The 26,091-nt window shown below is 45.0% G+C and overlaps 1 protein-coding gene across 1 annotated transcript in view; it reads right to left on the bottom strand.

The window, feature by feature from the left end:
- TRAPPC12 (trafficking protein particle complex subunit 12) overlaps positions 1-22,937 on the bottom strand; it is a 220,182-nt gene extending 197,245 nt beyond the window's left edge. The window contains exon 1 of the mRNA XM_081856984.1: positions 22,933-22,937. The gene's annotated coding sequence lies outside the window, so the exon portion shown is untranslated. The remainder of the gene's footprint in view (positions 1-22,932) is intronic.
- Between the last annotated feature and the right edge of the window lie 3,154 nt (positions 22,938-26,091).

Genomic DNA, 26,091 nt, shown 5'->3' with positions numbered 1-26,091 from the left:
TGCATTAAGAACTTTGCTTCAGGATGAGAACAGAACTCATGCTCCAGCGGCGTGGCAACAGCGGGAGGCCCCATTAGCTAAAGTGGTCTTCAGGTTAAGAACAGTTTCAGGTTAAGAACAGACCTCCAGAACAAATTAAGTACTTAACCCGAGGTACCACTGCTGCATCTGCGTGTCTTATTAAATAGGTTTAAACCCTCAGTTCTAGCTGAAGGAAGGGCACAACAACAGCAAATAAATAAATATACACAATGTGGGAAAGAAAAAGATCCAGGATAGCTCAGGTGGTTAGAGCATGGTGCTGATAATGCCAAGGTTGCAGCTTTGATCCAGCTGCGTATTCCTGCATTGCAGGGGGTTGGACTAGATGATCCTCAGGGTCCTCTCCAACTCTACAGTTCTATCATACGTAAGCAGCTTCCACCCTTCCATTAGTTTGAGATTTAACTTCTAAAAGCCATGGAGTGGGAGCTGGGTCCTGGCTTGGTACCCCAATCTCTCGGGCAGCTGCAAGTGCCCTAGAGCTCTCACTTGGCCCTCCAGCGATGCCTTGCCCCCATTTCAACATTTCCCACAATATCCTGTAGCATTGACCTAAGGCACTATGGGAAATTTTAAAATGGTGGCTTCACAGCTGCCCTACTGTTAAGGAGAGGGACACCAGAGGAGGGGGAAACACCAGCATAAGAGGAGGCGGCTGCCGGATGGCACTTTGCCAAGAGTTCCCTAAAACATGGTAAAGGTAAAGGTAAGGGAACCCCTGACCATTAGGTCCAGTCGTGGCCGACTCTGGGGTTGCGGCGCTCATCTCGCTTTATTGGCCGAGGAAGCCGGCGTACAGCTTCCGGGTCATGTGGCCAGCATGACTAAGCCACTTCTGGCGAACCAGAGCAGCGCACGGAAACGTTGTTTACCTTCCCGCTGGAGCGGTACCTATTTATCTACTTGCACTTTGATGTGCTTTCAAACTGCTAGGTTGGCAGGAGCAGGGATCAAGCAATGGTAGCTCACCCTGTCGCGGGGATTCAAACCACCGACCTTCTGATCGGTAAGTCCTAGGCTCTGTGGTTTAACCCACAGTGCCACCAACGTCCCTCCCTAAAACATGGATCAGATCCCAAATCTCACACTTTTTTTGAAGGCAACCAAACCAAGAGGGGAATGTGGAACAACATTTTAGCAGGGACAGGTACCAGAAAACGAGGAACAGTTGCAGATAAAGATTTCCATTAAGAAGCCTTGCTATCCATCTCTCTCAAGGCTAAGTGCTGTCTTTCTCCAACTCCATCCACCTGGTGCTTTGTTGTTGCTTGATTTTCATAGATGTCTTTTCCCCCTTTGTGGACTATGGGTTCGCTCCAGACTAATTTAGCTGAACTTATTTCCCACTGAAATCAATGGGACAAGTTAGTTGTAATAAGCATTGAAATCAATGGCGCTTAAGTTCAGCTAACTTAGTTTGGGTTGAAAGTTATGTATTTGTATCCATTAGTTGAGATTGCTTAAGTATCCCGGTCTGTATGTGGAAATGCTCTGTGAGCATTTTGTCACCTCTGAAGCGGCCAGCCACCTGAGGGAAAATGAAGTTTCACCGGACGTCACTGTTCTAGCGCTCTTCTTCTCCAACTTGTTTCAGCCTCTCTGCAGGCCTTTAAATCAAATCAAGCGCATTAAGGGGTGGTTACCTCAGGATAAATGATCATGTAAACAAGCACTTAGATGTGAATCGACTGATTAAATCCAGTAAAGAAGAAGACTCACTAAAAGTAATTACACTTTATTTAGTTCCTTAATGAACATCCAAAACTTCACTTGGAAGTATCTGATATTGGACACTAAGCAGGAAATTTGGTGAAGAATTAGCCTTCTCAGTTTCACTCTACAGACAGGATGAAAAGCACTTTTTAGTACAGTTTCCCCTCCTTCCAAACCAACAGAATTCTTTTCTTTAGGAAGGGTTTGGAGAAAAGAAAATGGAGCATTAGGTGCTCAGCACAAAGGGTTGTGCTCTGAGTCCTTATGATGAGGTGAGTTTGAAATCTTTAATTAAAAAGTAGGAATGATAAGAATGATTTAACCTCTTCCCTTGCCTTCTTTCTTTTCTTTCTTTCTTTCTTTCTTTCTTTCTTTCTTTCTTTCTTTCTTTCTTTCTTTCTCTCTCTATTTAGATATATTGCTTTTCTTGTTGCCTTGTAGTGGATGAGAAAAGGACCACCAACCTTTTTGGGCCGGTGGGCACATTTGGAATTTTCAGAAAGTTCCGTGGGCACGGGTCACAAAATGGCTGCCACAGAGCATAGAATCACAAAAGGGTACAGGCATGCCCTCCCCATTAGCCATCCTATCAATGGGAATAGCACCTATATCAGCCACAGCGATGCTCACCCACAGAGTAAAGCACTTCATGCGTGAATGTGGGAGCAACATTGTTTGTAGTCAGTTCCTGCTTGAATCCTGTCCTGCTTTCCTGGCGGAGCTCCTGACCTCACCGGACTCCCTGCCCTGCACCCAGTTCCAGCTTTGATGGACTGCCTCCATCCTGCACCTTTGACCTCAGACTGGACTCGGACCTTGCCTCTCGGTTATCCCACGGGACCAGCACAATATTCCCCTCTCAAGCCAGTTAGCATTCCATGCACACTGACTGAGCATCCTTATTCCTCATTGAACAGTTTCTCCCCTTCTTTTGTCGTCGTTCTTTTGCAAGCCTTCTGACACAACCAGGGGTGTAGCTAGCACCCAGAATGGCGGGTGCGGGGTGAGCAGCCCAGGGGGGAGGGGGGAGCTGCGCATGGGGGCACCGCATGGGGGGTGCTGCGGTGATCCGCCCAGGGCAGCAATGCGGCAATCTGTCCAGAGAGTCCGCCTGGCAGACGCAAACCCCACACTGCTGTTTCAGGCAGCATGGGGCCCCGAGCCACTGTGTCACTCCCAGGAGAGATGTGCATGCTGCAGGTCAGGCCCCGTGGTAAGTGATGCCCCCTGCATTGTGCCATTTTGTCACTCCCTCATGGATGATACCTAGGGCAAACCGTACACCCCTCTTCCTACGCCCCTGGACACAACCCCCTGTGTAGGGATGGTGCTATTTTGGTTGCATTATGGATCCACACAGAGAATGAGTTCATTATTAGAACATGGGTTTAACAGAATATACAATACACACACTGATAAAACATTCCTTCAGTTGTTGACCACACCGCAGACCAAGTACCAGGAAAGTACTTCATTCCTCAGTCAGCTCAGTAAATGCCTCAGATCTACTGTACTGAAAGCATATCTCACGCAGTAGATATGCAAGGATTTAGCTTCTCTCTGGTAAAAAAACCATGCCTGTCCTTAGGTGATCCCAGTTCTGTGGCACTCCCTGAAAGCTCTCATATCATCCATACCCAGATTTAATAGCCTGCAGTAAAGGGCATCTCCCCTCTCCAGTTTCTGTCCTTCTCCATATCAAGAAAAGGGGCACCCACACTGTAATGGCAGATAAGTCGGAAAGGAGCAAGGCGAGATGAAAGCTTTGCTCACAGATGAAAAGCTGCAAATACCAGCAGCTCAAGGAACACTCCCCGGAAGGGGAAGGAATTGCAACCTGGCACAGCCTTCCTTAATGGAGCAAAGCGCTGCAAAAGCAGCCAGTAAAAGACCCATAAGGGCCAGGAGTGGGTGGGAAATGACATAATGGATTATGATTGCTTTCTCGGCTCTCATCACAGCAAGGAGCAAACGAAAGCTCTATTAAGTTTGTTGCTCGAGATACAGCAGGGTTATTAAGGAAGGGATAGCACCAAGCGAGGGGCTGGCACAGAAATGCATTCTGCACTCGCCGAGTTCTTCATAGGGAGGGAGGTGATTGAAGGATTTGCACAGGACAAGTTGATTTGTGGTTCCAAATGTGATCAATAGCATGAAATAAGGCTCCGGGTCTGTCGTCTCATCAGTAATGAGCTAAGGAGAGCAGACCTGGCTGAGACAAAAGGGATCTCGCAGACATTGGCATGCTCTGAAACTCCACATCAAAGCTTGCCATCGTTACCCTAGTAAGGCCCTGTGATGTGGTTCCGGGGGGGGGGGGCATGTATTTACCCAAACAATTATGGAAAGCAATCATTAACTGCTTAGGGAAGCGAGAATTTTTAATTTTAATTTTTTTAAAAAGAATGTTTCTCTTTGAATGCCTGCAGCCTCCCAAATCAGATATCTTAATAAGCAGGTAGCCTTAGAGAAGTTGAAGAGATGGGATAGAGGAGAAATTTGATCCAGCTTGCATTTAAAGGTGAGCCTACCTAATTCACACTTAGCAAGCAAGCAAGCAAGCAAGCAAACCAACAAATAAATAAATAAATAAGTGAACCAAAACACAGCTAACACTAAAAAACAAAAAAACAAACAAAAAACCTGTACAAAAGTGAATTATATTTGGGAGAAATTGTATACAAACATGGGTACAGTGGTACCTCAGGTTACATACGCTTCAGGTTACAGACTCCGCTAACCCAGAAATAGTACCTACCAGGTTAAGAACTTTGCTTCAGGATGAGAACAGAAATTGTGCTCCGGCGGTGCGGCAGCAGCAGGAGGCCCCATTACCTAAAGTGGTGCTTCAGGTTAAGTACAGTTTCAGGTTAAGAACGGACCTCTGGAACGAATTAAGTACTTAACCCGAGGTACCACTGTATATTGGGGGGGGGGTGCGGAATTGCACTCAGTTTGCGAATGGAATTTCAAAAAATTAGCAAGCTGATGTGGAAATTTGGAGACCTGGACTTCAGATTGGGGGGAAAATAAAAATGGAGAGAAACTGAAATTGACAGATCCACCCATCTCTGTTTAAGAGAAACTGAAAATTTTATATATATATATATATATATGCAGGTTTTGGTGTCCTCGGGTGTCTTCCCGTGTAAAAGTTGGGGTGTCTAGGCGACGTTTCGACGAGGTCTCACTCGTCATCTTCAGGCTGGTGCTTTCGGCTTCTTGTTACTGGAACAGAGCAGGATCTCAGTGTTTGAGTTCCTATAAATACTGTAGAGGGGGTGTGGTGTATAGCCTCCAATGTTCTGGGCAGAGAGGAAGTTCCCAGGCTAGTGTGCCTTTTCTTCTTTTGTTCCTTAATTACTTGAGAGATATCTTGAGTGATTTCTTGAGTGATATCCTGAGTACCACTTAGGTGGGTCATTAGGTGGGTCCTCAGAAACCCCAAGGATAAAATCCAGTTGGAAAACCAAGGGATCTATGAAATACCCTGCAAAGTCTGCCCAGCCACGTACATTGGACAAACAAACAGACGAATAAATGCACGTATCGCAGAACACAAGAATGCCGTCAAAAAAGAAGAAAAAACTTCCTCTCTTTTCCAACACATGAAAGAAACAGGACACGAAATTAATTTTGCAGATTCCAAATTGCTCTTTAACACGGAACATCACCACAAGAGAATAATCATGGAAGCCATCGAGATAGAGAAACACCCTCACAACATGAACAAGCGTGACGACACATCCCGCTTGCCAGACATCTGGAAATTAGCCCTCCCCACAAAAACTGACACCAGATCCAGAGGCACACAGAACGCCAACACCAATCAACCACACCAGACCCAAACCCAGACCCTCTCCACAGATGAATTACAGACACCATCCAGTAGCCAATCCATGGTGGCACCTCCGGATGCTGCACCCCCCTGCAATCCCTACACAGATCTGGCTGACACAAGCCACAAAACCACAGCTCGCCCCTATACACGAAGCCAAGCCAGAGCACAACTAAGTACAGTACAGCCATCTTCTCAGGAAAACTCTTCACAAAGTTCAAGAGGTCAAGACACAAAGACTTTAACAACTAATCCACACCTAATGACCCACCTAAGTGGTACTCAGGATATCACTCAAGAAATCACTCAAGATATCTCTCAAGTAATTAAGGAACAAAAGAAGAAAAGGCACACTAGCCTGGGAACTTCCTCTCTGCCCAGAACATTGGAGGCTATACACCACACCCCCTCTACAGTATTTATAGGAACTCAAACACTGAGATCCTGCTCTGTTCCAGTAACAAGAAGCCGAAAGCACCAGCCTGAAGATGACGAGTGAGACCTCGTCGAAACGTCACCTAGACACCCCAACTTTTACACGGGAAGACACCCGAGGACACCAAAACCTGCATTCCTGTACCCGTGAAAATCTACGAAAGCATATATATATATATATATATATATATATATATATATATATATATATATCTCAACCAAGAACAAAAGGTGGGTTGATCTCATTGGGCAGGGGCAGATTGGGGTCATGAGCCAGATAGGAGGGATCTATGCACAGTACCTCTGCATACACCCCCCCATCCTGAGAACTGTAGTTTACTCCCCTTCCCCCCCAGATACACAGAGCTACAATTCCTAGCACCCTTAACAAACTACACTTCCCAGGATTATTGGGGAGAGGGGAAAATATGCTTTAAATGTATGGCATGTAAGCAGCCCCAAAGCCCAGAGAGCTGTGAAATGCTGTTCTCCACCCTTGTCCTTCACTAATCCTTTCACTTAAACAGCTTCCCTGCCTTAATTTCATCTTTTGATGCAGTTGAAGGAAGGTTTGTTGTGTCTCAGTGTCATTAGCAATACATATCTCAAGGTCTTTTTTGCTTGCCTTATTTTTGACATTGTGCCTGAATTTGTGCTCTCCCGTATTTTACTCATTTGGGCAGGTCTTCTGCTTTTGAAAAGAATTCTTCTTCCCTTTTATAGCTCCCTTGATGCTGCTCATTAACCAAGCTGACATTCTCTTGGACTTTTCCTAACCTGAGATACACACTTTTTTTTTTGAGCTTCTGTTATTGTGGTTTTAAATAACCTCAAAGCATCCTGAGGAGTTGGGACCTCCTTGACTTTCCCTTCCTATTTTCTTTTATGTGTCCTCTCATCTTTCAGAAGTTTCCTCCTTTTAAGTTAAATGTGGTATGTGTTGAATTTGACAGCGCTGCGGTCGCTGCTTCTGTGCTTGATAATAATGACATTGCACACCAAAACCCAGGCAGCTCCTAAGTTCAAGTATAGGGTTGCACCTCCCTCAAGTCCAATCCATTGCTAACTACTCTAGAGAATTTAAGACATTTGTGTTTCTTTGTTGTGATTTGAACATATGTGCACCTTATCAGTGTGAGGATGTCAAGGCTGGAGTCAGGAGCAGGTCAGAATAAAGAGACAGAGTCAGTTGTCCGTGAAGTTAACTCTTTATTCAAGGAAACAGCATTCAACTCAGCAACACAGAGCAGTGGCCAGTACTGAAGAACCCTGTCTTCCACCCCTCCTAAGGCTCCTCCTCTCCCGGATGTTTCCAAAGCACTCTTGGGGGAATCTGTGCATCTCTGGCCTCTTTTCTGCTCTCCTCATTAATCTGTGTATTCTTGGATACCAGTGGGGAGGGGAGCTTGTCGCAGCTGGAGAGGGAGATTCCCGGGAAGCTTCAGTAGTCTCTTGAGACTCTTCCCTCCCAAACAAAATCCTCTACACCAGCCTCGAAGCCTGAACTTCTCCCTGTCCCAGGTTCCACCTGTTCACAAAACCCTGTTGTCCCATCAGTTTCCGGCATCTCTTCTCAACCTTCCTCCTCCGGGATCGAGCCTTTTGGGCTTGCCGATCAGAAGGTCGGCGGTTCGAATCCCCGCGACGGGGTGAGCTCCTGTTGCTTGGTCCCAGCTCCTGCCAATCTAGCAGTTCGAAAGCACACCAGTGCAAGTAGATAAATAGGTACCATTGCAGCCGGAATGTAAACGGTGTTTCTGTGCACTCTGGTTTCTGTTGTGCCAGAAGCGGTTTAGTCCTGCTGGCCACATGACCTGGAAAGCTGTCTATGGACAAATTCCGGCTCCCTCAGCCTGAAAGCGAGGTGAGCGTCACATCCCCATAGTCGCCTTTGACTGGACTTAACGATCCAGGGGTATTTTACCTTTACCTTTGCTGGCACCTCCCACCACTCCTCAGTTCCTTACAGAGGATTGCTGAAATCGCCCATTATTACAATACTTTCTCCTTTGTTTGATTCCCTTTTCCCTTCCAAGATCACTCTCAGAGGTCTGTCTGGAGAATGATAGTCTGAAGACTAATTCAGGCCAGGTATTTCTCCCCATATATATTCTCCTGTTGCTCAGTCCCTGCTCCTGCCAACTTAGCACTTCGAAAGCACGTCAAAGTGCAAGTAGGTAAATAGGTACCACTGCGGCAGGAAGGTAAACGATGAAGCTGTACGCCGGCTCCCTTGGCCAATAAAGCAAGATGAGCACCACAACCCCAGAGTCGGCCACGACTGGACCAAATGGTCAGGGCTGCCTTTACCTTTTTATCTCAGGCACTAATTCTATCACATTAATTTATTAGGAGCTGATCTAGTAATACTTGATGAGGTTTTAATTTTTGTGTTAAGCTCATTATCCTAAATTCATGGCCCACCTATGCTATTATGCACTTGGGTTCCTTTTATGTCTGTACAATCACCTTCCTTAAACTCCACCCTACGTTATTTACTTTTGCTGGTGTAACATCTATAGCTGGATGACACGTTCCCTTTCAAGGACTCTTATGGCTGATAAATCATTATGTCGTCCTGGACTAAAGAAAGTGTCTGATCATCCCTTTAGAGTGGAGCCTTGGGTGAGCATGACGGTGCTTAATTACAAAAACAAGCCCATAAAAATTCAAAGGTTATCTGGATTAACAGGATGCTGATGAGACAACAAAACAAAGGAGGGAGGGAAGGCTTTTTTATTATTATTTGAAAAACCCTGCATTTGGGAAGTTGTTTTTATTGTAATGAACTCCAAGCAATGATGAGAGAGAAGAACTGTCAATCTGTCCTTTTATGACGTGCTGTCTGGTACAAGGAAATGCATCCTTTTTTGTTTGGCAAGAGATGAGAGCAAAACTAGACAGATGCTGTTCGCTTCTCTACATGCTCTGTGGATTCGAGTTCAGAGGACACAAAGCCCAGCTCGGCAGGAGGCCTTTTGAAAATAGATGCTCAAGATTCAATTTGGAAGCAATCTAATGCCAAGAAGAAATGTAGCCCCTTCCTTGTAGCTCTCTCATTCCTGCTCCCTAACCTAACCTTTGTTTTCAAGACATGTTCGAGTAAATAGCACAAGATGACTTCTAGACCAATATATCTCCTCCCACAAAATGTAGAAATGAAAAGAATTTAGGCACATTAAAGTCTGAATGTTTATTTCTTCAGATTGGGATATTGCAGGATGGTCACCTGGGACCAAAAGGCCACATTTTCACCTCACACTAACCAACGTCTTGCACATGATGTGCGCACACTGCAGTGAGCTTTGACCTCACATCCCCACCCTCCATTTTCTTCTTCCATGCGGCTTTTGCTTCTGCTTTCAGTTAACTTAAGTTCCCCCATGTTTTCCAGACCAAAACCAGTGATGAACACTAACTAGGATCAATTTCAACAAGCTAGCTTCAGAAACCACAGTTAAGTGAAAGCAAAAGCCTCCAAACTCTTCCTGCATAATATAGTAATAAATAAAAACAGTAACTTCCTACACTCAGTTTAAAAGGCTGCAGATTTTGAATGTGCTTTAATTTGTTGTAACAATTGTATTTTTATTAAGCTGCTTGCCGCCATGGGCTTCTTTTGGGAGAAGTAAAAAAAGATAAAAAGGTAAAGGATCCCTGGGCGGTTAAGTCCAGTCAAAGGCGACTATGGAGTGAGGCACACATCTCGCTTTTCAGGCCGAGGGAGCCAGTGTTTGTCCACGGACAGCTTGCCGGGTCATGTGGCCAGCATGACTAAACCACTTCTGGCGTAACGGAACACTGTGACGTTTACCTTCCCACCACAACAGTACCTATTTATCTACTCGCGCTGCAAGCTTTCAAACTGCTAGGTCCCAGGAGCTGGGGAAAAGCAATGGGAGCTCACCTCATCACTCAGATTTGAACTACTGACCTTCAGATCGGCAAGCCCAATAGGCTGATTGGTTTAGACCATAGTGCCACCCATGTTTTTGGGGAGAAGTAGCAAAGCAGAAATGAAGTAAATAAATAAACGATAACGTCCTATTGATATATGTCGTGGATGATGTTTCTTCTTTTTATAAAAAATAAATACTTATGACAGAAACATCTCTTTCTTCTCCTATCCCCAGTCTCCCATGCATCCAAAACTATAATCTCTGGCTATATTCATGGCTCCAGACCTGCTCTGATGGTGCTAATGTGATGTAATTACTCTGGGTTAGCCGAAAATATCCACCCAACAGGGCATCCTGAGTAGGGAACAAATTTTGTTTATGTTACTATAAACACAGTCTATAATTTTGCTTTGCCCCCATACAACAGCAAAATGAAAGCCAAGTGGAACAGGTTATCAGCATGAGTTAAAATATCAGGTTTAGAAACCCTTTGACAGCAAGCCCCATGAGAAGGTTTTAGGGAATGGATTAAGAACTTGTGCCTGTATGGCAGGTAAATGGATTACCTGAAGTTAATCTGCCATAGTGTAATCAATTTTTAAAAGTTTGTATGTGAAATGTTGTAACTTTCTTAAATTCTAGAAAGTTCTCTCTCTCTTTCTCTCTCTTGACCTGAGCTAAAAGGGTAGGATTTTACTTTCTTCTGCCACTCTTTAAAAAAGTATTCATCTTTCATAACTTGATAAGCCTGTGCCTATCCCATTAAGGAAGTTGCAGGAGTGGTCATGTTGTTTGAAATGTGCATGCTCTTACACTGAACAGTGAGAAACCAGCAAACTCCAAACAAAAGAATGGATCCCTGATAGCGCGGGGGTTCAGCTTTCACCTTCTCTTTCCCATTACATGGCAATCACCATGGAACATAGGGAAGTTGCCTGGGATCAAATCACTGGAGGCATATAGCTCAGAACTATCTACACTGATTTGGCAGCAGCTTTCCAGAATTTCGGATGGGAGAGCTCTCCCAACCCCAATTCCTGGAGATGCCTGGGATTGAACCTAGGACCTTCTGCATGCAAAGCAGATGTCCCATCACTGAGCTATGGCCCTTCCCCTACACGATAAGGCATGGTTATCCCATGCCCTATATTGTCTTCATGTTCAGTCCTATTGCAGTTCTCTTTTAATTACAGAATATACACAAATACACTTCCTGAACTACAAGGCTAGAAAAGAACCAAGTAGGCAGTGTCCATGCACTAAGTTGGCTCAGCTAGCCTGACGGTCCAAGCCCCAGACAGAAGAACTCCACTCAGGCTCCCATTTCCATCCGCCAAGGAATCTGGGCACCTGCTGGCCGGAGGGGAGCCTCTTTCTTCGCCCTTCCCTTTGGGCTGGAATGCATTTTGGCAAGAAAAAATACTGATCTTTGAGTCCTGAAATCACTACTGCAAAGTCGGTGGCTGGTGCTGCTCCTTGCAGCTGTTCTTAGACCCTCTTGGCCTTACAGAATCCACCACCAGAATTGGCAGGCCGTTGACTCCAGTCCTGCAATGGGTGGCAGGTCCTCAGAGGAGTGCAAGAGGCACAGCCAAGCAAAACGGTCAATGAGGTAGGCTAAGAAGTACCGTATTTTTTGCTCTATAAGACTCACTTTTTCCCTCCTAAAAAGTAAGGGGAGATGCGTGTGCGTCTTATGGAGTGAATGCAGGCTGCACAGCTATCCCAGAAGCCAGAACAGCAAGAGGGATTCCTGCTTTCACTGCGCAGCGATCCCTCTTGCTTTTCTGGCTTCTGAGATTCAGAATATTTTTTTCCTTGTTTTCCTCCTCCAAAAACTAGGTGCGTCTTGTGGTCTGGTGCGTCTTATAGAGCGAAAAATACGGTAATAGCCTTTTATAAAATGAAAAGGAGGGGAAAGGGACCAAATGAAACTGGCCACCCATCTCTGGAAATGAAGCCATGCCTATTTCCCAGATGAAGAGAGAGAAGAAATCCAGTTGAGAGCTTTCTGTTCGATGCTCACGGAAATGATTATGCTGCACTCTGTGCACAAGGGACTCTTCAGCCAACCCAGCCTGGGGTTGTGCATCTTCCCCCTTGTATGTATACGAAGCTCTTTCTCTCTCTGCTAACTTTGATACTTCTGTTTGTGTAGTACAGGGAGCTTCATGAGGGCAAGGAATGGTAGTTCAGGGGGAAATGGCTATTGCGGTTATTGAGTACCAATGACTTGCTGTTTCAACAAGAGAGAAGCGTCATGCGTATACCCATCATTCACCTACTTCACACATTGGGTTGAATCTAGTTCTATCAGATCCATCACTGCCATGAATTCAGCGAGTCTACATTGAGAATTTCTTAGTTGGATTCAGCTCAGTGTAAATGTGTGTTCTAATGAACCCAGGTATATTCAAGAGTGGAAGGTGGGAGGCTTCCTAATTATATCAAAGGCTGGGCCCTGTCTACCAAGTTATTACGACGGTGCCTTGGTATTTATCATTTTTAGACGAACAGAAAACAACATAAATGTATCAAAGTAACATGCAGTTCATTTTTATGTTTTACTTGAAATGAAAGATTATGGGTGGAATTCAACGTCCTGCTACAATGAACTGGTTGCCTGATGAAACCATTTCCCTCCTCTCCGTCTTGCACACTGTTCAATGGGTTCTGCCGAAACCCCTCCAGAGAATTGTGTGGGATGGAGGGGGGGGGGAGCCCTGTTGCACCTCTCATTATGGAGGGCTTTCATCGATGGGGCTCATGAATGAATCCTGACTGCTGTCCCTGCTCGTGTTGCTCACCACCCCAGTCTATCCCAGGCCCCTTGCCACGGCACCTGCCAACCCCGTCCTTTAGACTTCACCCAAACCCCTACCCACTCTCAACTCCTTCAGCCTTCACAATGCTGCCTACCTGCCCCCTTGCTGTCAATCACTGCCACTCATGGAGGAGAGGAAAATGATGAGGAGAACGTATTTCTCCCCATGCCGCCTACAGAAGGAAGTTCATGTGAAAAGAGGGCGAGTCAAGGAAATGGATCTGTTAGCAATGCGGTGTTACATGATTATACTGAAGGAGCAAAAACTTAAGTATGTCAGCAACTCTTCACTTTCCACCACCCAAAAATGACACAACTCTGCTATTCTTGCCTCCCCGTTGATGTAACCCCCTTAGCCAAGTTGTACCAAATGCTCACTGTACAGACAGATGGAAAAACGATTAATATTTTACCAGCAACAAAACATTTCAGCCTAGGCATTAGGGAAACGTGATTGTGCTTCTTTGGTGGGTGAATAGGGATGGGGGAGAAAAATTGTTCAGTTTGCATTTAAAGGTGAACCTATGTAATTTGCACTTTTTGAAATGATACATGAACCGAAACACAATGTCAGGGACTGGCTGGATGCAGAGGAATGGTGGGAGGCACCAGCAGAGGAACCCCCCAGGGAAGAAGGCTCAGGCTCAGGGTGGTGGTAGCAGGACGATGATGCATGGTCATTGGGAGAAGAGGGAGCAGACTGGGAAGAGGACGTGTCGGAAGCTGAAGAGGCAACAGGGTTTAGTGAGCAGGAAGAGGCTGTGGCAGAGAGTGGTCCAGAATCAGAATCAGAAGCCGAGGCTGGAGAGGGGTGGAACCAGGAGGCAGAGAGGCAGGATGCTGAAGAACCCAGGGAGTCTCCCCATCCTGCTGTGAACAGCTCCTCTCCTCCCTGGTCTCCCAGAACAGGGGTCAGCAAACTTACCATGCCTTGGGCTGGTGTCTCCAGCGCCAATCGCATGGCAGGCTGGAGGGCAGGGGAGCGTGTGCCCATACACGTGTGCACACACTATTTCTGGCTCAAGTCCGGATCGTAGGAGCACTGGAAATAGCTTGTGCGTATGTGCACGGGCCTCCTCCGACCCAGATGTGCACCGCAAATAACGCGCATGTGCAAATAACGCGCATGCGCACAAGCTATTTCCGGTGCTCCTCTGACCCAGAAGGGGGCAGCTGTGCAGCACAGTGTCGGTAAGAGTGGGTGATGGGGGTTGTTGCGGGCCGGATAAACAGGTCCCTCGGGCCTTAGTTTGGGGCCCTGTCCTAGAACATGCAGAGAAATTAAATGGCCAGAGCAGAGTTTGAACATATGATAATGATACATTTTGTAAAATAAATGGGCCCAAGCTGCTTTTTATAAATTCAATCCATGCATGCCAGACAGACAATTGCTAAATAAGACTCAATGGATGTTTGGTATCTGTTTAGTATTTTACTATAAAGATTGAAAGAATGGAAATCTCATATGACACTCTGTCGGCCTTTCTCACTTCGACCCTGCTACCCTGAACTTCATTTAGTCACATGCATAAGTGCAAAGTGGATGTAAAGTTTCTCATGGAGGAGCATTTCACACTCCCGTTGCAATGGCATAAAAGGGCTACAGAAAGTGCAAGACTGTGGAGAATACTGTTGACTTCACTTAGGGGTCATGTTCCTAAAGCTTTCCTAACACAAATCTACTATTTGAATTCAGAGTATAGGGATAAACTGAAAACATGACTTATTTATGCTCCTTAAATGATTAAAAATAAATAAATCACTGGATGCATCTGATTATTTCTGTCTGCCTCTTTCCACAATGGATGCATCCATTGCCTTGCCTCCTAATTTGTTGCGTAGTATTCAGATTTTTATTGTTGACCGGGAGATGCGTTGCAGCCCTCTATTCCAGCATTTTTTTCATGCATCCAAATTATCTCAAATATATAGTTCCATTCTCTCTGCAGTTCCCAACTAACTCCTCACCGATACATTCTTGATGGCTCAGGGGACTGGTAATGGAGGAAGGAGTTTTCCAACGCTTCAGTTGGCCAGTTCAAAGAGGGGTCAGTTCAATAATATCTGAAAGTTATTATCATTGAATGTCTGTTTCATGACCTAAATAAAGTCAGTGGGAATTCCTAGCCATCGTTCTTCTAAAACAGGTCTGCATAGTAGACACATGAGCAGACTTCGAGCTTTCAAGACCTTCGGACCTGAAGAGCAAATAAGTGGCTTAGGCATATATGCATTGATGAGGGGTCTTTGTGAACCCATTCACACTTATACTTAACGCATAGATCCATTCTCCCTCCCTCCCTCCCTCCCTCCCTCCCTCTCTCTCTCTCTCTCACACACACACACACCATCCATCCATCCATCCATTCTGTGTGTGACAAGGTGAGTGAGTGAGTGAACGAGAGAGTGAGAAAGAGAAAGAGAAAGAGAAAGAGAAATCCACCCATTGGATGGGTGGAGTGTGTGAGACACATACACACACACACACACACAGAGAGAGAGAGAGAGAGAGAGAGAGAGAGAGAGAGAGAGAGAGAGAATGGAGTCTCTCATTGTGAATGCAACCTTGTCCTCTCTTCCCTACTGTTCATCGGGGAGGGAGGAGTTAACAGCCCACCCAGGAGGCAAGGTGAGGCAACTGCCTCAGGTGACAGGATCCACAGGGGCAGACGATCTGCCCTCCAAGGAATGCAACACCTGTTGCTGTGCTGCCATTCTTGTTCCCAGGTAGATCTTCACTCCTGCTATGTTCCTGATGTGGGTCTTCAACAGCTCTCCTTCCCTGGCAGGTGGAAGAGGTGCCATTTTGTCACCAACACCACCACACAAGCAAATTTCTATTATTTTATTATTTAATAAATTTGTATAGTGCTCTATACCCATAGATCTCAGGGCTAATCTGCAGGAAGACCTGAGCAGCAAAGAGAGAGGAAGGTGGTTACAGCCAGAGCCTCTTCCCCCTACTTTTCAGCTGACTGGCAGGAGGAGACACTGCAAGCCACATAAAACTAGGCAACAGGTATCACAAGAACCATAGAGCCGGTACTAATACTGATACACAAGCTTGGTTATTTCTGGGAACAAAAAACAGGCCGAAGGAGTTGAATGGTGATCATAATCTGGGTTCCCTTTTTTTGGCCTAAATGTTTTCATTGCCCTGAGTGGTTAATAGGAACTAGGGACGTGGGTGGCACTGTAGTCTAAACCACTGAGCCTCTTGGGCTTACTAATCAGAAGGTTGGCAGTTTGAATCCCTGCGACAGGGTGAGCTCCTGTTGTTCTGCCCCAGCTCCTGCCAACCTAACAGTTTGAAAGCACACCAGTGCAAGTAGATAAATAAGTACCAATGTGGCAGGAAGGTAAACGGCATTTCTGTGCTCTCTGGTTTCCATCACAATGTTCCGTTGCTCCAGAAGTAGTTTAGTTTGTGGACAAACACCGTCTCCCTCAGCCTGAAAGTGAGATGAGTGCCGTACCCCATAGTCGCCTTTGACTGGACTTAACCATCCAGGGATCCTTTATCTTTACCTAATAGGGAGCTGCTACGTGGGGTTTGGGACCTATTCAAAATATAGCCCTGTAGAGAAGGTTTTTGGCTCAGCAGAACTCTATATCCACTCCTTGCTCAAACACAGTCGTACGGCTAGTGACAATAGATCAGATAATTATAAATCATTCTCCAATCAAGGGAAGCCAATAAAGACCACACATGCATGGCTGCCTTGTGCTCAGTAATATGAGAGGCGGATTCACGATGTACAGTACCTGCCTCAGCAATGCACTCAGTTATTTGCAAGTCAATAGTGTATGCCCCATTTCTTCTAATACTATTTGTTTTTCTCTGCAGTAGTGAACAGATAACTAAAGGGAAACAGCCCAGTACTCGCTCTTTCTTCATGATGCAGCACATTGATCATCCTGTCTATGCCTTGAAGCAGCTCCATGAAGAATCCAATGCTGGAGTTATGTTTCTTTTCTGCACAGAGAAGGCTGGGCATGGCTCTTCTGGTGCTTGAGAGATTATTTCTATGGACCTTGGCCCAGAGGGGATGAGGGACTCTGCATATCCATGTTCTTGGCCCCAGGGCTTTTTATCTCTCTCCCCTGTACATATTATTCACCATTTTCTAATTTCTTTCTAATCCAGCCCAGTCCCATATTTGTTCCCTGGGTGCATGTGACATGGGATTAAAGTATTGAGACCGGAGTGTTGGTTAAACACGTCCATGATGTTATTGGTTTCAGTATATCTGAGTTTGGTGTGGCACACAGCATGGATCCCTCAACTGGACAGTCCTGGATCCACCAATCGGGCAGAGTCTGCTGACCAACACTAGGCCAAGTCCACTAGCTGAACAGCAATTTGCAACAGGTAGGGAATCACCGGGCTCATCTTGTTGATTAAGTAGGCTAGCAGTGAAGCTAAAGACAGAGAACCGGGGCTTCTGAGTATTAGGATTTTAAACGTTTTTCTGTTTCCGGAATATATTTTAGGTCAGTGAGCTTGATTTCATTCTTTTAATCAGAGTATGTGACTTAATGTATGCACTCACATGTGTGAACAAACATTGCTTTACTTCTGCTTCCTGTATTAGTATTTACTGACGCATGAGCACTTCTGCAAATCATTTTGCTGCCTGAAATGTACTCTGGGAAGATGACTGATTTAGCCTTAAGGGGAAGTATGGGTGGTACTTTGCTCTCAGCTCCAATTGCCTGTGTTGACCTATTTATGTTTCTCTCCATATCTTTATTCAACTGGGATGTGTGTTGTGTTCTTTAACCTACCTACCTCCCTGCATTATGTCTTCAGACACAGGAACGACTTATTAGGAGCACTGCCGTGCTGTTCAATTGCAGCGCAGAAATGTATTTCTTTACTAAATATCAATCTCAGCTTTCCTCTAAGGAAGATGGCACCTATGCTTTTCCCGCACGCCCATGTTTACCCACAGAACAACCATGTTATGGAAGTTTATACTTATACTTCCATATATAAATGAAGACTCCTGATATATATTGTGCTCTCGGAGGTTTGTTTGGTACATACTTCCAGAGCTAACACTAAATACATTTCTTCTGGTAAATGAGCCACAACAGCCGCCAGAGGGCTGTGAAATTTTGTATCCCAGGCTTTTTAGACTCGTCTTACCCATGTACTATCTGAAACCAAAGGGGCACATTGGTTGCCAATATATGTGAAATATATTGGCGCATTGTTTTCAGCTCTCGTACCCCATTGTTCTGTCCCCTTTCTGGATGGTGAATGTAGGATATTAAAATGAGCAATGGAAAAGGATACTTTTCTTTTTGTGTGTGTGTGGATCAATCAATTCTTGGCCCCATTCAACCAATTCTTGATCTTTGATATTTTTAGGTAGTTTGGGCAGAGCGTCCTTGAATCTTGATGCTCCCTTCTTTCTAGTAGTTCTATAAAGGTAAAGGTAAAGGCAAAGGCAAAGGGACCCCTGACCATTACGTCCAGTCGTGGCTGACTCTGGGGTTGCGGCGCTCATCTTGCTTTATTGGCCGAGGGAGCCAGTGTACAGCTTCCAGGTCATGTGGCCAGCATGACTAAGCCACTTCTGGTGAACCAGAGCAGCGCACAGAAACACTTTTTACCTTCCCGCCAGAGCGGTACCTATTTATCTACTTGCACTTTGACGTGCTTTCAAACTGCTAGGCTGGCAGGAGCAGGGACTGAGTAACGGGAGCTCACCCCATCGCGGGGATTCGAACTGCCGACCTTCTGATCAGCAAGTACTAGGCTCTGTGGTTTAACCCACAGCACCACCCGCATCCCTTTCTAGTAGTTCTATAATTACTGTTAAATATTGGCCACAACTTGTCATTTGAATTTACTGGAGCTGCTGCCCTTAAATTCCTTTTTTCCTCTTTAAGGCAAGAAATCCAGGTAAAAACTCAAACTATTTCACAGCATAGCACTCCAGTCAAACGGCTTTAGAAATATGAATAGGCGACTTGTAGCAGTTCTTGGTACAGAACCATTCAACCTGGCTGACTTCTGCTTATTTTTTACATTTGCGCCTTGATCTGCAGAAGAATCAAGCTCCGCTAACCAATCTCATATGTAGCATGTGCAAGTGACAGAGGATATCAGAGTCGGTGGCATTCAAAGCTACAAGCCACCTGCTATGATCCACTTACGAAACTGGTAGCACATGGGAAGACTGCCACTCTTGCTGACACATTGCGGGAGGACTCAGCAGAGGCCGTCGCTCTCGGTAAAGTTGATTTCCACTGTAATGAACACAAATTACAATTCAAACATGCGCATCTGAAGTGTTCGAAGAAGGGGCTTGGCAGTTCCAAGTCCGGAAATATTTCCATCCATTATAATGCAATTTTAGGTGGCTTTAAAAAAAAACAAAAACAACCACCAAAAAAACCTAACTGAAAATGTGGGCTGCATGTTTTCTTTTTCTTTACTAAAGCAGCTTGAAGCGTGGGAGGGACACAGTTCTATTTCAGTTTTTGGTGCAGAGGGAGGTCAAAATAGATTTTTGTGTGCAGCAGACAGAGGACAAGAGTCACAGCAGGTTTGAAAGGCCTGATCTTAAATATATTCAAGATGCAACTGGGAAAAAAAATACATTTTTAATTGTGATTACTTTAATTGTGATTACAGGGACGTGGGTGGCGCTGTAGGGGCGCGGGTGGCGCTGTGTGTTAAACCACAGAGCCTAGGACTTGCTGATCAGAAGGTCAGTGGTTTGAATCCCCGCGACGGGGTGAGCTTCTGTTGCTCAGTCCCTGCTCCTGCCAACCTAGCAGTTTGAAAGCACATCAAAGTGCAAGTAGATAAATAGGTACCACTCTGGCGGGAAGGTAAACGGTGTTTCCATGCGCTGCTCTGGTTCGCCAGAAGCGGCTTAGTCATGCTGGCCACATGACCTGGAAGCTGTAAGCCGGCTCCCTTGGCCAGTAAAGTGAGATGAGCGCCACAACCTCAGAGTCGGTCACAACTGGACCTAATGGTCAGGGGTCCCTTTACCTTTTACTTTTTATATCTGAAATCAACCAGAGACACAGGTGCTCCTGAAGAATGATCCCATGTGGTCTGAGACAGAGGGCAGGGTGATGGCTGCTCCTATCCTTTATCTATGTTGTGGTGCAGTATGTTAGCGCACTGCGAGACTGTCCGCATTTTGCAGGAGGGGTTCAAGGAAATTTAGGCAAGTGCACTTAAAGCGGAGTAAAGCCCTCTGTTTCCACAGTGCAAACAAATCCACTTTTTAAAAAAGGAATCGGTTAGTTGAGTCACAGGGAAATGCTGAATAACCAAATCATTAACAAGAAGACTTATGAACACTGCACAAGCATATTGGGATGAATATACGTAGGATGAATGTTTGTTGTTCCTCACAAACAAATCAGAACAAAGCTCAATGGATACAAGGTATAAACTAGCCTCTGCGTAAGGTTTATGCAAACAAATCAGGATGAATGCTCAATAAATAATAATTTAAAAGTTTTAGTATTTGTACCCCGTCCATATGATTATGTTGCCCCAGCCACTCTGGGCAGCTTCCAACATATATGAAAACATAATAAAACATTGAGTAGGTCATGCAGGTGAGCCCTTCAGCTCTTTAGGAAAACCCTTGAACTCTTTCTAAATGTTGTAAGTGAGGTCCGCTACATCTCAGAGCCCGCTTGCTCATTCCATTGATGGGGCCCCCCAGACATCTTTCTCAAAGTCCTGCCTTGAGTGTACCATTGTATATATATCATTCTTTATCCTGGAACAATGTGACCCAAATATCATTTTTTCCCTAACCCCATCTTGTTACAGAGAACATCCTAAGAAGCCACCATTGCACATGTTTGTCAAGGGCCTAGAAATGTGGTTGCAAATAGATGCAAACAGTGTTCTAGCCACGAAGCCCATGAGACATTGCTGGACACCACGAGAGCATATGCTCTAGATTTGCACCAGGAGCCTTCCATCTATAGTGTTGTGCACGTGGCTTCACTCCTATCTTGGGGAATCTTTCCAGTGTCAAATAAACTCTTGTCGCCCCCCCCCCCCCAATGAGCTATAACTGGGGGTTGAAGTTGTTGCAAGACATGTTTCTCCAGTTGAGGCTGAAGTGGCAATGTGAATTCTGATAACTAGTCTTATCTATTCAAAGTCAGGTTCTAGTTTGTTATAGGAGTTGTTTGTAGATATGCAATGAAGATTTCTGCAACTGCAATGCTTGCACTCTAGGTCCTGCTGATTGTTTCTTGATTGTTTCTTCTGCATTTATATGTTTATCATCATCATCATCATTGTCATTATTATTAATTGTTGGATGGGCTGTTCTGTATTTTTATTGAAGGATATTACAGACGATATCTTAAATTATCAGTGTCTAATTGATCATGCATATTTCAGATCTGTAGCTAGACAGCAGAAGGTGAGACAGTTGGATAAGTTGTCATTCAAGTTGTGTTGCCAAATAAAAACTGAAGTGCAGTAGTCTGTGTTTCAATGTACATTGGAGATCCCCTTTATCATCTCTCTATAGGCAATGCTAAATATCACTTGCTTTATCCAGTCTTGGGTTATCCCAGATTGTTGCATTTTCAAGGAAGCAGATATTCATTTTAGCTTAATTCCCTCACCCACCCCCAGTCATTGCCAGTCGGTCCTAGCTGGGTGAATCTTCAGGTGTTTTATCCTTGGATTCAGTTACTAAATTAAAGTCCAGTCACCTGGCAATGGGCTGAACAGATTATCCTGTCTCTATTCAAAGTGGCATCTGTGGGCATAGCTCCTCATGCCAGCATTAAAATTGCGCTATGAAAAACAACATAACATTCATTAGTTCTGAGCTCCCACTCTGGCATTTTGGAGCCTGATCAGCTCCTTGGTGCTTTGAAGAGCTCTGGACTATGGGGGAAAAAAGTCGGATTAAGACTGAAGCACAAGTTGCACAGGTCTCTCTCTGAAGCTGACTGAACACTGGTAAGAACGCATCATCGTGCCTACCATGTGGCAGTGTAAGCTGCGAAGGTCGCTTGGAGACCTTTGGGTAACAAGCAATTTAAAAATGTAATTGATAATTCTAATACTTGCTCTTGTTGACCCCAACTCATGGGAAGCAACTGTCCGAAGTGGGGGACCCTGTGCATCCCTGGGGAATCGCTGCATGTTTTCGAATTCTGATTTTCCAGGGTTTTAAAGTGCACAGGGAGCCTCTGCAGGAACAGGAGGGTCCCTGCTTCAGACAGTTCCCCTCCATGAGATGAAGGTGAAGGGAAGGACAATAGAGAGACTGATGGTGTGAGGGCACAGAATTGGCCTTGCTTCCCCCTCATGTCTTTCCTCTACACTGAAGAGGACTAAGGATTCCCAACATACAATTGCCCTGCTCTGGAATGCAATGGTTATAGATGCATCTCTTTCTGACTAAGTGGAGGGTTCTTGTTTCCAGTGATTGCTTTCATCTTTTCAAAGAAAACATCTTTTCCCTTTCATTGTCCCACATGATCCTCTTTCTGCTCTGCACAGCTGCAGAAATGAGCAATTTTATTTATGATTCGGCAGTGCTGCTGTGTACCCCCTCTTTTCTCATTTGGAGCTTCCAAAGCACCATCTCCGCCTGCCCTGTCTGCATTTTTAGCTGCTGTGAATAAGCCCGCTCTTCAAGTTCAATTGCGGATACTTATTTTCCTCTTCCAGGGCCATATTGTTATGAAGCTCAAGGAGCTCAAGTACTTTGTATTTATGGTAAATCTGTGAAGTCATTTGAGAGGCACTTTGTGGCAATGTCTTCCTGCATGTGCCTCCTTTTGCTGTGTAAGAAAATGGAGGGAACTGGATTCTACCAGCATTTACAGTTGAAGAGCGGAGTTTCAGATTGGCTAAGACCACCTGGGAAGCCTTTAAAATATGTTGGGTGATTTCCCCCAATTTTTCTTCACCTGAAAGAAATGGCAGAGCCCCTGATTGGATGAGCTTCTCTGATGTCATGAAACTTTCACAAACATTCTGACTTGTCATGCAAAGGTTTGTCAGCAATTTAATAAAATAAGTAGTACACCTGTGAGAGGCAGTAAAACAGTAGAGGGTCCTCTGTTGGACAATGTGAGGCATAGCTCCCTTAAGATTCTAAGCACCCCAAAACTTACAGGGCAGTCTTTCTCCAGTCGCCCACAATCATATTAACACATTTCCACTGACCAAGGAGCTTCCTAGATGCTTCTGCTCATCTCCTCTCTGCTTAGCCAATTATAATAATCATTGCCTGCAGGGTCCCACCTGTCTCCAGTCCTGTAATTGTTACCCAGCCTCTGAGGGTTTAGGCATATTTACATTTCTTCTGCGCTTTATAGGCATGGTCTGAGCTTTATAGCTCTGTGTCCGATCACTCTTTCCTTGCTCCCGAGTATTGCTGCAAAAACCCACTCTTTACTGCTAAATCGGACCAAAAGACAGTCCATGGAAAACCTGCATTGCCATATAAAGGACCCCTGACCATTAGACCGACTCTGGGGTTGTGGCACTCATCACGCTTTATTGGCCGAGGAAGCCGGCGTACAGCTTCTGGGTCATGTGGCCAGCATGACTAAGCCGCTTCTGGCGAACCAGAGCAGCGCACAGAAATGCCGTTTACCTTCCCGATGGAGCAGTACCTATTTATCTACTTGCACTTTGACATGCTCTCGAACTGCTAGGTTGGCAGGAGCAGGGATGGAGCAACGGGAGCTCACCCCGTCGCGGGGATTTGAACCGCCAACCTTCTGATCGGCAAGTCCTAGGCTCTGTGGTTTAACCCACAGCGCCACCCGCGTCCCACATTGCCATATATTGCGCTTCAATTTAAAGAGCAGGTTTTTTGCAGGGAAAGCTCTGGGGTGGGGGAAAAATAGCACTCTGATGCAGAGCTTTGAGGTATGGACCTGTGCCTGGAAAGCAACGACAAGTATGGATAAGCCCTTAGTGTGTGCATATGTGTGTTTTTCGGAAAATGTTGTGTAGAGGAACTGAAAGCAATGTGGCAGAGAGAAGTCTAGAATCAGAGGCAGAAGCCGAAGCCGAAGCAGGGGAGGAGGGAGGCCAAGAAGAGGCAAGATGAATTAGGCTGGTGAAGAGTCATGGTCATCTCCCCCTCCTGCTGTGACAAGCTTCCCTTCCCCCTAGTCTCCCAGAACCAGAAGGGGAGTGAAGAGGGTGAAAGAGAGGTTGGCTTCAAGTGGTGCAGTCTCTGATTGCTTGGGGAAAACCCTGGAGAGGAGGGAATTTAGACAGCTGTGGGGAGGTAGGGACTTTCAGTCTGATCTATGGGGCAAGACTTACCGGGGATAAGCTGCTGTGCTGATTAGGCCTGACACTCCGCCAAGTCTGTGCAGATCATGTTCTTGCTAATAAAGAGTTAACTTGCATGGTGTGATTTACTGCCGTCTCACTCCTGACATGCAGGTGGAAGGTTGGCTGAGTTTCAGAAACAGCTCCACAGAACAAATGTAGCTTTATTATTACAGTGGTAGCTCAGGTTACATACGCTTCAGGTTACAGACTCCGCTAACCCAAAAATAGTGCTTCAGGTTAAGAATTTTGCTTCAGGATAAGAACAGAAATCGTGCTCCGGCGGCACGGCAGCAGCAGGAGGCCCCATTAGCTAAAGTGGTGCTTCAGGTTAAGAACGGACCTCCGGAACGAATTAAGTACTTAACCCGAGGTACCACTGTATTATTTTTTCTAGAAAAAGAAGATGAAGAAATGGAGCTGCAGTGTTAGCCTCTAAGCAGGTGGATCACAAGCCAGCTGGATGTCAAGTGTTTGGAATGCCCCACAAGGGATTTTGACAGATGCATGGACAACCCATGTTTCATGATGTCATAACAATGGCATGTGATTGCCAGGTCGGCAGCCCCACCCACCTGTCAAATTTGGCCCGCAAGGCTGATCCTGATTCCTCACTCATGCACTATAATTTCCAGCTTAATGGACCACGGCTGCTTAATGGACCACCATCAAATTCCTTATTTGGGTGGGGGATCCTTTAAAGCCAGGCTACAGATGTGCCTCATTTAGCTACCCTCAAACAGATCTATTCCTGCTAAATGATGCATTTACTATATTGGCATTTGCTTTTTTCTCCTTCTCTTGGTAAATCTATTGAACAGTGCACGATGGTGCTAACTTTCACAGCAACCTGCCATATATAACATTATGCAAAAGATATCGGATTATTGCAAATATACATAGTAGAACATCAAAGCAAAAATCCAAGAACAACCTGTGTGATCTCTCTCTGCTGCAGGGCATCAGTTTTGCTAAAGAACTGCTGTAGTCTTTGAAATGCAAGGAGAAGGGTAAATGAGATTCCTGATAGGGACAATTCATAAGTTACTGCAGCAGTACGTGACCCCTCCCTTGTGTGTTCTTTCCACTTTGACTTTATAACATAGGGAACAGGAGACTTGATCTGGCCATGTTTTTACCTTCCTGATGTCACCAGGTAGTCATGGCTTGGCCAAATCAGCCTTGAAGCCCAAATGTGGATATATAATTAAGTCTGGAACCAGAAGTTCCCTTCTGTAATGGTTGTGTGCCGGAACCACATGGGTAGGGTCAATGACTGGGGAATGCTTAAATGGAAATGATACAAATCAATCACTGCATCCATATGGTTTCTACTGAATCCAAACATTGCCAGAGCAGTGTACTAAAAAGCATGAAGAATTGCGCCAGACCATAGCAGTAACTTCTGAAGATCTCTGGCTTCTACTCATGAAAAGATCTCTGGTTTTTACTGATGAAAATATTAAGGGTGGGACTGCACATTAGTACTACGGGATATTAATTTTTCATACAACGAAGCCTTTTGGGCTGCAATTTCCAATGGAAGACTGCATTAAGAAGCAGAGATGCTCTTTGATCCTTGCACCATATTCTTGCCAAAAATCCTTAACCACCATCAACTCCACCCTATGATGATTTTAATCACTGCTGGGGAATTATTCTGGTGTAGTGTATATGCATGCATGACTGAAAAATGGTGCAAGGGTTAAGAAGTCACTTTCATCCCATGCCAGTCTTCTTCGAATTGCAGCCTCAGCGGTTGCATTGCTTATGTCTGTGTTGTATGTGCATATATAATACCTCTCCAAAGATTCCTGGGACAACATAGAAAGATGATAGATGTAGATAGATAGATAGATAGATAGATAGATAGATAGATAGATAGATGATAGAGATAGATAGATAGATAGATAGATAGATAGATAGATAGATAGATAGATGATAGATAGATGATAGAGATAGATAGATAGATAGATAGATAGATGATAGATAGATAGATAGATAGATGATAGATAGATAGATA

The sequence above is a fragment of the Podarcis erhardii genome (assembly GCF_964252035.2).
Source record: "Podarcis erhardii genome assembly, chromosome: 3".
Lineage (NCBI taxonomy): Eukaryota > Metazoa > Chordata > Lepidosauria > Squamata > Lacertidae > Podarcis > Podarcis erhardii.
Note: the sequence above shows the minus strand (reverse complement) of the source record. Positions and strands in the feature narration are given on the sequence as shown.